General features: G+C 35.6%; 1 pseudogene; it reads left to right on the top strand.

Moving 5' to 3' along the window:
- Positions 1 to 12,846, top strand: part of LOC107654294 (tenascin-like) — a 58,686-nt pseudogene that overhangs the window by 16,793 nt on the left and 29,047 nt on the right.

The following is a 12,846-nucleotide window of genomic DNA, read 5'->3' as shown; positions in this document are numbered from 1 at the left end:
GAAAAAAAAAAAAAAAAAAAAAAACCTGGGAAGGTCATTTATAAGCTGATCACAAAGACGACCTGTGACTGTCACTAACCTGTCATTATAGTTTTTAGCTGGTATTTCTCTACACAATGCAGTGCATGTTTTTCAAGCCCCAACTTGTGGCATAAAACTTATCATTGAATGGCTGGGCGAAAATAAATGGCTTTTGCAGTCGGTTTCCTCCGCGTTTGGAAGTGCCGCTCACGCACGCAGCAGAGAAAGCAAGTCCCTGTGGCCGTGGTCGTGTAGGTGGTGATATCTCTTTTGAATCGCGCTGAGGTCCTGCAGTCGAGTTTTCCTCTTCAGCATCGCACACGCACAGACATCTGAGGCTGTGGAGGCTGCGTGGACATCCAGAACGAGCTTCAGATGAGCGTTCCGACACTGCGGAGGAGACAGAGACTCTGGCTCCCATCCACCATCCACAAATTACACAGCTCCATGTCCAGATATGAAGTCATCCCGGCTCAAGTGTGCAGACGGGAAAGGCAGATTTTTTTAATATGCTCAAAGACAAAGACTGACTACTTTTAGGAATCTGGCAGAGTGTCTTGCAAAGAATAAAATAACTTTATGATTCAACAATAAGGATATTGATAGCGATGAGTGATGGTCCTCATAGTCCTATAAGATATAGTGGCAATACATTTAGTTTAATAACTGGTGCAGACTTTAATCTGGCTTATGTTCAGTGCATGCATTGTTTTCAAATCATTTCAAATCAATATTTTTTAACAGATCACTTTACCCCTTGCATAATGCATAATCAGTTTGTTGAAAAATGATGAAAATCCATCCATGGATGTCAAGATCATATATATATATATATATATATATATATATAGTTGTATAAAATAAATGAGTGTGTACATTTTTTTTTCCAGAATTTCTCATTTTGAAATCCATAGAAAATTACATTAAGTTTTGCAATATTTTTTCATTTTTGTGTCAACTATCACTTTAAAGCTTAATGGCTACAAATAAATGTCCTTTATTAGGCACTGCATGAAAATAAATTATTTTTATTTAATGATATTTACTGTATTTTTAGTGTGTTAGTAATTGTTCCTATGCTCTTTTCATTTCTGTGCTTGTTTACACTTTTAATGTGATGTATTCAAATCAAGGTTATATAGAACTAAAACCATAAAATAGTACATATTTGAAATAAATACACCTTCAATAAAATAAAATATACAAAAACTTTATTTCTTTATTGTTTCTTTATTTTAACTTGATGTGCTAAAATTACTAAAACGGACATAAAAATTGCATGTATATAAAAATGCATGCATATATATATAACCATAACTGTTTCTGAAATGATGGTGCTTTGAAAGGGTTTCCCGAAATGTTTCTGCATTTTCTATTTATTCTTGGAATTACAGTGACATTTTTTTTTTATTATATATTTTGTGTGTTTGCTTTTTCAGAGACGACAGCACTTTGTCCAGACTCACCAGGCAGGCCTTCTTGCCAAGACAAGCATCCATTAGTGCAGAAACATGGGGTCAGGAGGCCTGACATTCAGCTGTTTGGTTTTGGCCACCCTGATGACTCTAAATCATGCCGGCCTGGTAAAGAAGATGATCAGACACCGGCGGGAAGCTCTGACGATTCCCGGCATACACAATGTAACCCTTCCGAGCTCCTCTCAACCGGTCTTTTTTAACCACGTCTACAACATCAAAGTTCCAGGTAGCTCTCTGTGCTCGGTGGATCTGGACTCTCCTGTCAGTTCGGATCTTGAGCAGAAGGATGCGCCATCTGGCTCAGAAGTAACAGACCACACATTAGATGGCGGTAATCAGGTCGTCTTCACCCATCGCATCAACATCCCCAAGCAGGCGTGTGGCTGTACGGATGGGCTGCCGGACCTGAAGGAGCTCCTGAATCGGCTGGAGATGTTGGAGGGCGAGGTGTCGACGCTCAGAGAGCAATGCGCCACAGAAACCACCTGCTGCAGCGCTCAGGCCACAGGTACACGTTCACTTTCCAGACACTTTGAGATTCACTTATTGAGGGGGGAAAGTTCACAGTATTACGGATAATCACATTTTAAAGGTTTTTCAGTGTTAAAATACTTTCTCCTATTCAGGTTTAATATGCATAAACAAAGATATACAAGATATTCATATGTTGATTCCTTCACAAAGTGCAAACACTGTTCTTTTTGAGCATTATGATTACAATATAGCCCAACCAATGGTGTAAGTTTAAGGACGGGCAGACCAGTGTAAGAGGTGGGAAGTCATAATTTTTTCATTCAGTTTGGTAATGATAATGGAGCAGAAATTACACTCTTCAATCATTAATTAACCTTTTGATTCCCACCCTCTTTGTGGGCAAAATAAAATTATTGTAGTTCACGAACCTTCAGTAGGCCTACTACTGACATAATACTGGTCCCCCTTATTCATTTGTTTGTTTTATTTAACTTCTGTTAGACAGTTTTGTTTAACTTCTCACATGTTCTGATTCTGTAGGTACTGTAGGAACGAAGCCCTACTGCAGCGGCCGTGGAAACTACAGCACGGAGACCTGCAGCTGTATATGTGAGCCCGGATGGAAGGGCCCCAACTGCACCGTTCCCAACTGTCCCGGAGACTGCAACGACCAGGGCCGCTGCATTAACGGAAAGTGTGAGTGTTTCAATGGCTTCGTGGGTGAGGACTGTAGTGTGGAGACCTGTCTGGTTGACTGCGGCGAGAACGGGCGGTGCATTAACGGAGCATGTGTTTGCAATGAAGGCTTCTCTGGGGACGATTGCACAGAGACGGATTGTCTCAACAACTGTTTGGGACGCGGCCGCTGCGTTGATAGCGAGTGTGTCTGCGACGAACCCTGGACCGGATTCGATTGCTCCGAGCTCATCTGTCCGCATGACTGCTACGACCGCGGGCGATGCGAAAACGGGACTTGTTATTGCGATAAAGGCTACACCGGAGAGGACTGCGGGGCATTCGCTTGTTCGAACGACTGCTCGGGACGAGGTTTTTGTATTGACGGCCGCTGCGAATGCGACGCCGGCTACTTCGGCGAGGATTGTTCCAGCTTGACCTGTCCGAGCGACTGCAACCAAAGAGGGCGCTGTTTTAACGGTGTGTGCATTTGTGAAACGGGTTATTTCGGAGAGGACTGCGGGAAGCTCTCCTGCCCGAATAACTGCAACAGTAGAGGGCGCTGCATTAATGGTCGTTGTGAATGCAACGTCGGATTCCAAGGCCATGATTGTTCGGAGTTTAGCTGCCCCAATGATTGCAATAACCGCGGGCGCTGCGTTAACGGCCATTGTGTTTGTGAAGAGGGATTCGGTGGCGAGGATTGCAGCATCAAAACCTGCCCGTCGGATTGCTATGGCCGAGGCCAGTGTGTGGATGGGAAGTGCATTTGCTTTGCGAACTTTGCCGGCGAAGACTGCAGTGAAATGAGTTGCCCGAGCAACTGCCTGAACCGTGGACGTTGCGTCGCGGGGCAATGCGTTTGCGACGAAGGCTTCACCGGAGAGGACTGTGGTCAGAGGAAGTGTCCCAACGACTGCCTCGGCCGCGGACGTTGCGTGGAGGGACAGTGCGTTTGCCAGGAGGGTTTTGAGGGCCTGGATTGCTCCGTTCCCACCTGCCCTGGAAACTGCAATAACCGTGGGCGCTGCTTCAATGGGAAATGTGTCTGTGATGAGGGATTCGCTGGAGATGCCTGTGGAGAAAGAAGCTGTCCGAATGACTGCAATGGTGCGGGGCAATGTGTGGGCGGCCGCTGTGTATGCGATGAAGGCTACATTGGCGAGGATTGCTCAGAAGGTAATTGTCAAAAGCAGTCAATTATATTCTATATACTAGACTATTTATACTATCATTTATATAATATATATTAATATTTTTAACGTGTTTATATTTTCATATTTTCCATATTCATTTTAGTTACAGTTTAATAATTTTATTGTCTGTTTTTTTACCTTTTCTAAATCATTTTTATCATTTTGGCATGTATTTATCATTTTTATTCATTTTTATTTAAGTTATAGTTGTCATTTTCTGAGTTTTTAAAGTAAAAAAATATTTTGAACGCGTGGTGAAGTAAAATAAATGTTCATTGAAATCAAATAAGAAACTTAAAATAAAAGCTTAAAAATTTTAGTTCTCATTTTAATTTAGTTTAATTTGATGTACTAAAATAACTAAAACTGAAATAAAAATGAATAAAAACTATATAGACATATTAAAAAAGAAAAAGAAAAAAAGCCTACAAAAAATGACAACACGCAACAAAATTACTAAAACTTTACCTAAAATCCAAATGAAAGTGAAAAAAAAAAAATAAAATCTAAATATGAATGGTATCTCAGTGATACTAAAATAACACTCTGGTTATTTTAGTACTTGAAGTTAAACTAAATAAAAATTAAAAATGCTGTCTTCACAACTGATGAGTTTACCAAGCAAAAAGATAAATAAAATAAGTTAATTTTTTATATATATATTTTATTTTATTTTATTTCAGTTAATATTTATTTTATTTCAAGTAACAGTATTTTTATGGATTTAGTTTACAATAATAACCCTGCAAAGCATTAGTTCTTTCTCAGTACTGGTGATGCAAACACTTTTGTTTTCAAGTGTTAGCTAGATGATTTGCATTTCTTTGTTTTTATGGATTTAAATTAGAGGGATAATTCAGCCAAAAATGTAAGTACTGTGGCTCTCGTGTTATTCCAAACCTTTCTTTCTTCCGATGAATACAAAATGAGATGTTATGCAGAATGTTGACATACTTTTCTATACACCTCAGTGTTGTTGAACATCAAAAGAGACAGAAAAGCACCATAAAAGCAGCCCATATATAAGACTCACAAATAACTTACTGATGATATACATAACCACTCAAAAAGCTTGGGGTCAGGAAATGAAATGAAATGAAAGAAATTAATACTTTTATTCAGCAAAGATTTCTATTTCAAATAAATACTGTTCTTTTGAACTTTTTATTCATCAAAGTATCCTGAAGAAAAAAAAACAATGTGTCATGGTTTTCACAAAAATATGAAGCAGCACAACTGTTTTCAACACTGATAATAACAATAAATGTTTTTGAGCAGCAAATCAGCATATTAGAATGATTTCTGAAAGATCATGTGGCACTGAAGACTCGAGCAATGATGCTGAAAATTCAGCTTTGATCACAGAAATAAATAACACTTTAAGATATATTCAGGTAGAAAACAGTTCTTTTAAATTGTAATGATATTTCACAATATTGCCATTTTTCTGTATTTTGATCAAATAAAATGCAGCCTTAGTGAGCATAATAGACTTCTTTCAAAAACATAAAAAAATCTACATAGTGCACTATTTTAGATCCATCTTTTTGCACAGAAAAGTGCTGAACATGCTTGATTTATTTATTTTTTTTACTTTGACAGCAAACTCACACCATATGTGTCCCTGAGAAATCCATTAGCTTTATATAGAGGACCATTAGTGGTTAAGATCAACGCAGACAACAATTAAAGTCATGTCAAAAGCTCCAAAAATGGCCATTAATAAGAAACCAAAGTTAATTTACTCAGTGTAGCTCAATTCAAACCTCTCAGCAGTTTGATTGGATGTTTCCCAGTCACCACAGTGGAGACATGGACAATTTTCCTACTATTTGGCACAAAAGATCATTCACTCTCTCAACATGATGTAAATGACCCTTAATATCTTTCCCAGTCTCACCACCGGAAGACCTGACCATTACAGATGTGACAACGGAGAAGGTGAACCTCACATGGAAGAACGAGATGCTGGTGGCGGAGTATTTGGTTACATACGTCCCGACGTCACCAGGCGGCCTGCAGTTGGACTTCCGCGTGCCTGGAGATCGTAAGTCTGCTACCGTCTCTGAGCTGGAGCCGGGAATCGAGTATCTCATCAACGTTTATGCCATCCTCAACAACAAGAAGAGCGTTCGTGTCAGCGCCAGAGTGGCCACATGTATGTTCACACGCTCTGATCAACATTACACAAATGCAATCACTATACAAAACTGTGAAGCGTATATTTATATACATATATGGAACTTAAATGTTTGTCTAACACTGGAGATGTGGTCTTTTGCAGTTGTGCCATTCTCATAATTAGAAAACCATCATCTAGCCAATAATACTAATACATGCATTACAAAAAATCGCATTCTTAATGTGTTTTTCAATTAAAAAAAAAAAAAAACTGAATCCCTAAAACAAGATAAATTCACCTGAGAGGCAAAATTGCATAAGATGACAAAAATCTTAATTAAGAGAAAATGTATCTCATATTTCGTCTTTGATAGATTTTTCATGTTTTTCATTTATTTAAAGGTAAATCTTATGAATCATGTTAAGAAAATGGCCCAATAATCATAATTCACTCTAAAATCAAAAGACAAAAAATTACTGAAGAAATTAGCCGATTTTTATTTTGAATTAAATTAATTATTTTTTTTATTAATTTTATAATGATTTTATTATTTTTTATAATTATGACAGTTCCCATCACTATAATATCAAAATAGTCGCATTCTTATTTTGTCATTACTATGTAATTATACATTTTTAATTTTAAATTATAAAATGTTTTTGCATCATAATCGTATTTATTGTACTGCCTTTAGTTTGTATTTTCAGTGCCATTAACGTTTCCTAAACACGCCTTGTCCTCTACTGTCATTTAGCTTTTTCTTTTATTTAAAGTTCACGTGTTATAGGACAAGTCTAGAACAATCTTGCATGAACTACTAAGCTATACACTACTCCAAATTAGTTTGTAAAACTCATTAAATGTTTTATTTTAAGAAAAATCTAAAGCACAGACAACGATTGCACAGTTGAACAGTCTTACATTCCATATGCAAAACTGTCCCAACAGCATTAGGAACTAATCCAGCGAGCCACTACTCATTTGCTCAGGTAAAGCTTGAATATTCAGCCACTGAAAAGTGCTACTAAGAAACATGTGCTCTTTCCCTGCAGATCTACCGCAGCCCGAGGGCCTGAAGTTTAAATCCATCAGTGATACGTCTGTGGAGGTTTTGTGGGACCAGCTGAACTTTCCATTCGACGGCTGGGAGCTCATCTTTCGTAACACGGTTAGCTTCACGGGAGATGATGCTGAAGGCAATAATCTAGGCAAAAAATGAGAGAATCCAGACGCATCTGTAGACACTGCTGCACATTGTCTATGATGCTACATACACATCACAAAAATCCACAAAATACTATTTTGTTAACAGTTTAGAACTCAAATCTATAACTTAAAGACAAAATCTTCCAAAAATATGATTTTAATCCAATGCGGGTTTGTCAAAATCAGATTTGATCAGCCAATAATCTAGGCTATAATACATTCTTAATGAGAGTTTTTGTTTTGATACAAAACATCAGAATTCTTTAAAAACAAGATCATTTCACCTGAGAGGCAAAACTGCATAAGACAGATTTGTCAGATTCTTTTCATGTTTTCATTTGTTAAAGGGTAAATATGAACCTATTTATTTATTTGTTTGTTTGTTTATTTATTTATTTAATCATTCATTCATTCATTTAGCCCTTCAGACTGCATCAAACCAAAGAATTTGGGTCAGAATATGCACTATATTATATAAATAATGTACCATATAAACAATACAATAATCACATTCTTAATGAGTTTTTCTGTCTTGTTCATTTGTTTAAAGTGTGAAGTGTTTAAATATGAACTTTATTGAAGAGAAAATTTTAAGAAATAAAAATTTGTGTTTAGAAAATTATGTTTGCATATAGGAAAAAAATATTTTTGGACAGTTAATTTAGTTTTTTATTATTCAACAATTTAATTAAAAATTTAAATTAAAATTAAAAATTTAATTTAATTATTATTATTATTAGGGTGTTGTAATTTTATTTACAAATTTTGCAATTATTTTTTATGTTTAGTTTTTTTTTGTTAATTAATTCTTTTAATAATAATTAGTTATTAAATAATAAGTAAATTAGATATGTATTTACTTATTTTGCTCTTCAGACTGCCAAAAACCGGAAAGAATTTGAGGCAGAAAATACAACAAAAATGTATTTTTCGATGCCTTACTAGGCAAAGGAATTTAGGTCCGTTTCATTACGTTATAAACACATCTTCCCAGGACGTGGAAGCAATTCAGAGCCATATTTATGAAGTGCTATAAAGCAAAGTGCAAGAAAAGTGTTGAAATACCCTAGATGATAAATACTTGAAACACTCTCATCAGTTTAATAACTGCCAGTAAAACTAAGAGTAAAAATGTATCTCTGTACCAGCTGCTCAATCATTAGGTCAACAGATTTACTGCGGTAAAATGTTCACACAGTGGTTTATTCCTAAAGGAGGTCCTAGGCTCTCTCTCTCATATTTAAAACAGAGGAATGGATCATTTAATCACTGTTCATAATAACATGAAGGGGCATTTTCTCCATTTGAGTCAGAGCTGCATGCGGCCATGAGCTCATACACTCATTTAAGAAGCCATTAAAAAGAACCATCCTTGAACCATAAAGTTTCCATTAAGACTCACTATAATGGTGCTCCAGAAACCCAGATGTTTGAACTTATTGCTCACTTTCAGTGCTGTTGTTTCATGCCACCAGCATTTAGGAAACTAATAACATTTAAATGCATGACACGTTTTCCCTGTCATATCATGACTCTCAGTAATGGGGATATAAATATAGACTCTGAGAAACTGTTATTGGAATTTTGTGACTTTTAGTACATGAATATTAGCTTTGAGTTCATCTAGATCAGTGGTTTTCAACCTTTCTGAGTCCAAGGATTTTAAAAATATTTTTTTACTCACAATTTCTTCTCAATAAAAGATTTCATAACTTGGCATAACTACAAAAAAAAAGCATATTCATTATATGTGTGCCCATGGAGTTTTAAGATTGTATTAATTTATAAATAGAAGCCTGTTTTGTTTTGTTTTTTGTTTTGTTTTGTTTTGTTTTGTTTTGTTTTGTTTTGTTTTGTTTTGTTTTGTTTTGTTTTGTTTTGTTTTGTTTTGTTTTGTTTTGTTTTGTTTTGTTTTGTTTTGTTTTGTTTTGTTTTGTTTTGTTTTGTTTTGTTTTGTTTTGTTTTGTTTTGTTTTGTTTTGTTTTGTTTTGTTTTGTTTTGTTTTGTTTTGTTTTGTTTTGTTTTGTTTTGTTTTGTTTTGTTTGAACCAGATTTTGAGATTTTTCATCAATATTATTATTATTTATTTATTTTTTTTTACTTATTTTATTTTAATCAAATTTATTTATTTTTTTATGGTGATGCCTTTAGGTCAGTTTCATTAACTTATAAAATGTCTATTAGTTAGCTTTGAGGTCATCTCAATGGTTCTCGACCTTTTTGAAAATAACAGTTTGATTATATTTTAGATATATTAATATATGAATATTTTAGATCTTGGCACAATTACAAAAATGTATACTCATTATAAAATTGCTCATGGAGTTATAAATTTTTTTGTATTAATTTGTATGCCTTTTTTATATCTAAAAATCCCGTTTTTAAAATTAGACTACCTCTTATATCCATTTTGTTGAGTGGGGTGAATTAAAACAAGACATATCTAGATTTTAAGTTGTTTTGCCTATTTTAGTGCTTGTTTTGTCTTATTTTAAATCATCTTACGTTTCTGAGGCCCTCTGGTTGCAAACCACTGATCTATACAGTATATTCTCCTAAAAATATTTCAGGTTTAGCAAAAATAACCAAGGCTAAATCAAGCTAAATGCATGTTTTTTCTGTCTTCTCAATAACAGAAAGAAGAAAACGGGAAGATCGTGAACAATCTGACACCTTCCCAGACCAACTTTGAGCAACCAGGACTCGGCCCCGGCCAGGAATATGAAGTCACTTTGTCCGTCATTAAGAACAACACCAGAGGACCCGAAACAAGCTCCACTGTAGTAACAAGTAATGCACCTTCTCTAAAGTAAACCTTTCCTCTTGTTTATTGTCTGTGTCGTGATCCCATTTTAATGTGGCAGTAAATGTTAAAGGCATTGCTTTTGGTCCGTCCGGTAATTGACTGGATTAATCTACATCTGCTAAACAGCTCTAAAGTGTCGGAGGTTGAAGGCGAAACCAGCTCAGCAGTAAAGAATGTGAAGGCCTGCTGTTTGGAAAGGCCAAGAAGAATAGGGGCCATCATTTAACCTTATGAAATATCCAGCGTGGGCTGGCCAACAGGGCTTTAACAGCCCAATTCAGTGCTTAACCATGAGAAATTTGGACGATCCGTGTGTCTGGCTTGACATTTTACAGCCTCTGCACACATAGATCCATGATAACAACCAATAAGGCATTTTTAGTTTCAAAAGGCCCTTGATTTCTGACAGTAGTTAGTGTATTTCCCTATTTTACTACCTGTAAAAGTGCTCAGATTTCTAGATTTGGAAACATCCATCACAAATTTGTGCTTCTTGGTGCATTAAATCTTATTTACTGCATAAAATAATTTTGTAGACATTGACCGACTTTAAAAGACCTAATCAAGTTTAGAAGTGGTGTTTGCCAAGTCAACCATCATGAGTTTTGCTCAAACTGAGAGTTATTAATTTGAATAAACCCTTAACACTAAATATTAAACTGCAGCGCTTGCGCTGTTTACGCATTATTTGCGTGAATGTGCAAATATTAAACGTGCACATTCACGACACATGGGTGTCTTCTTAATGTCGTTGTAGTGTTTATGAATTTGGAGTTTTCTAAATGAACGACTACACTGCAAAAAATGCTTTTCTTACTTTGATTTTTTGTCTTGTTTCCAGCCAAAATATCTAAAAAAAAATTCTTAAATCAAGAAGGATTTTTCTAGACAAGTAAAAATTATTGTCTTGTTTTCAAAAAAATCAAGCCAAAATTAAGCGAGTTTTTGCTTGAAACAAGCAAAATAATCTGCCAATGGGGTAAGAAAAATAATCTTGTTTTCTGTTTGAAATAAGATTATTTTGCTTACCCCATTGGCAGATTATTTTGCTTGTTCTATCTACATTTTTAGATATTTTGTCTGAAAACAAGACAAACAAATCTAAGCAAGAAAAGCATTTTTTGCAGTGTATATGCCTGAGGTTAGTAATCTGCATAAAACACGCCCAAATAATTTTTAATATTATGGCCTTTTAAGGATTATTATAGGTGCTTAATTATTAATAATGGTTTGTATTATTATCAATGTTGAAAACAGTGCAGCTTAATATTTTTGTAGAAACCATGATGCATTTTTGTTCAGGATTCTCTGATGAATAAAAAAGTTCAAAAGAGCAGCATTTATTTGAAATCGAAATCTTTTGCTACATTATAAATGTCTTTACTGTCACTTTTGATCAGTTCAATGCATCCTAATTATTTATTTTTTCCCCAAAACATGTGAATGGTAGTGTATCACCTGCAGTATTGAATGCAGTGATGTGCCATTGTTTTTCTTCATTCGACTGGTCATGACGTTCCAGTGTTTGTAATTCATATGATTACTAATTTTAGTGATAAATCAGTTTCACTTGACAAAGTTTGCGTGCTCAGGATTTATCAGGGATTCACTGCATTTACGGCCAGCAAAGCAACATTTTAGCGAAATTCTAATAGTGTTTTTATTTTTCGAATAGTTATTGCAAATAGAATATTCGACTATTCGTGTACACACACACACACACATATATATATATATATATATATATATATATATATATATACAAAATAATTTGAACTGACTGTAATTATAAGTATAATCATGTATCCCTCCTCTTGCTGTAGGAATCGATTCTCCAGGGCAGATTGATGCTGACGATGTGACAGACCGGTCTGCAGTGATCTCCTGGTCCATACCCGTGGCTCAGGTGGACGGGTTCAGGGTGTCGTACGGGCCGAGCACAGACCTGTTAGTCCATCGAGATGTCAACCTCCCGGCCACAGACACGCAGTACAGCCTGGAGGACCTGGAACCAGACACCGAATACAGAGTGTCTCTCAGTTCAAAGAGGGGAGACGTGACCAGCGAGCCCATCTTTGAGAGCTTCACCACGGGTACGAACACTCTACAGACTAAATATTTAGCTTGCTGGGAGCTTCTCACAAAGATGAACTCAAACCAGTGTTTTAATGAGGTGTGATGGTTTTCTGTGTGTCCCAGGTCTGGATGCCCCCACTGACCTCAAAGCTGTTGATCAGACTGACAGCAGCATCACACTGGAATGGAAAAACAGCCGTTCATCCATCGACGGATACCGTATCAAGTACGGCCCGATCGCAGGAGGTGCTCATGGTGAAGACATGTTCCCTAGAAGAGCTGGAGACACGACATGGGCCACGATTACTGGTAAAACGATGCTCCTGTAATGAGACAAATGTTAAGAATTGCACTGTATTTGCTAGTTGCAGTGCAAAAAATGATTTCTTCCTCAGTATTTTTGTTTTGTTTTCCAGTACAAATACCTAAACATTCTTAAATTAAGATACATTTACTTGAAGCAAAATGACTTGAGACATTAAGTCTTGTTTTCTAATAAATAAATAAATAAATAAAATTATGTGACTTTATGCTTGAAAAAAAAATCTGTCAGTGAGATCAGAAAAATAATCTTAATTCAAAGGGGGGGAAAAGATCACATTGTTTACTCCATCCCATACAGCAATTTTTTCTGGAGAAAAATATTTGAAATATATGTTGTAAACAGTGAAGCTCAATAATATATATTTTTGAAATTTAAAATATATTTAGTTTCAACCTTCAAATACCAAAATATATTTCAAAATGTATTTCAGGCACAAGAAATATAATAATCTTAATTTTATGTTATAT

This window comes from Sinocyclocheilus anshuiensis, unplaced genomic scaffold (genome assembly GCF_001515605.1).
Source record: "Sinocyclocheilus anshuiensis isolate Anshui unplaced genomic scaffold, SAMN03320099.WGS_v1.1 scaffold163, whole genome shotgun sequence".
In the NCBI taxonomy this organism is placed as follows: Eukaryota; Metazoa; Chordata; class Actinopteri; order Cypriniformes; family Cyprinidae; genus Sinocyclocheilus; species Sinocyclocheilus anshuiensis.
The sequence above is the reverse complement of the archived record's forward strand: the minus strand, read 5'-3'. Positions and strand labels throughout refer to the sequence as shown.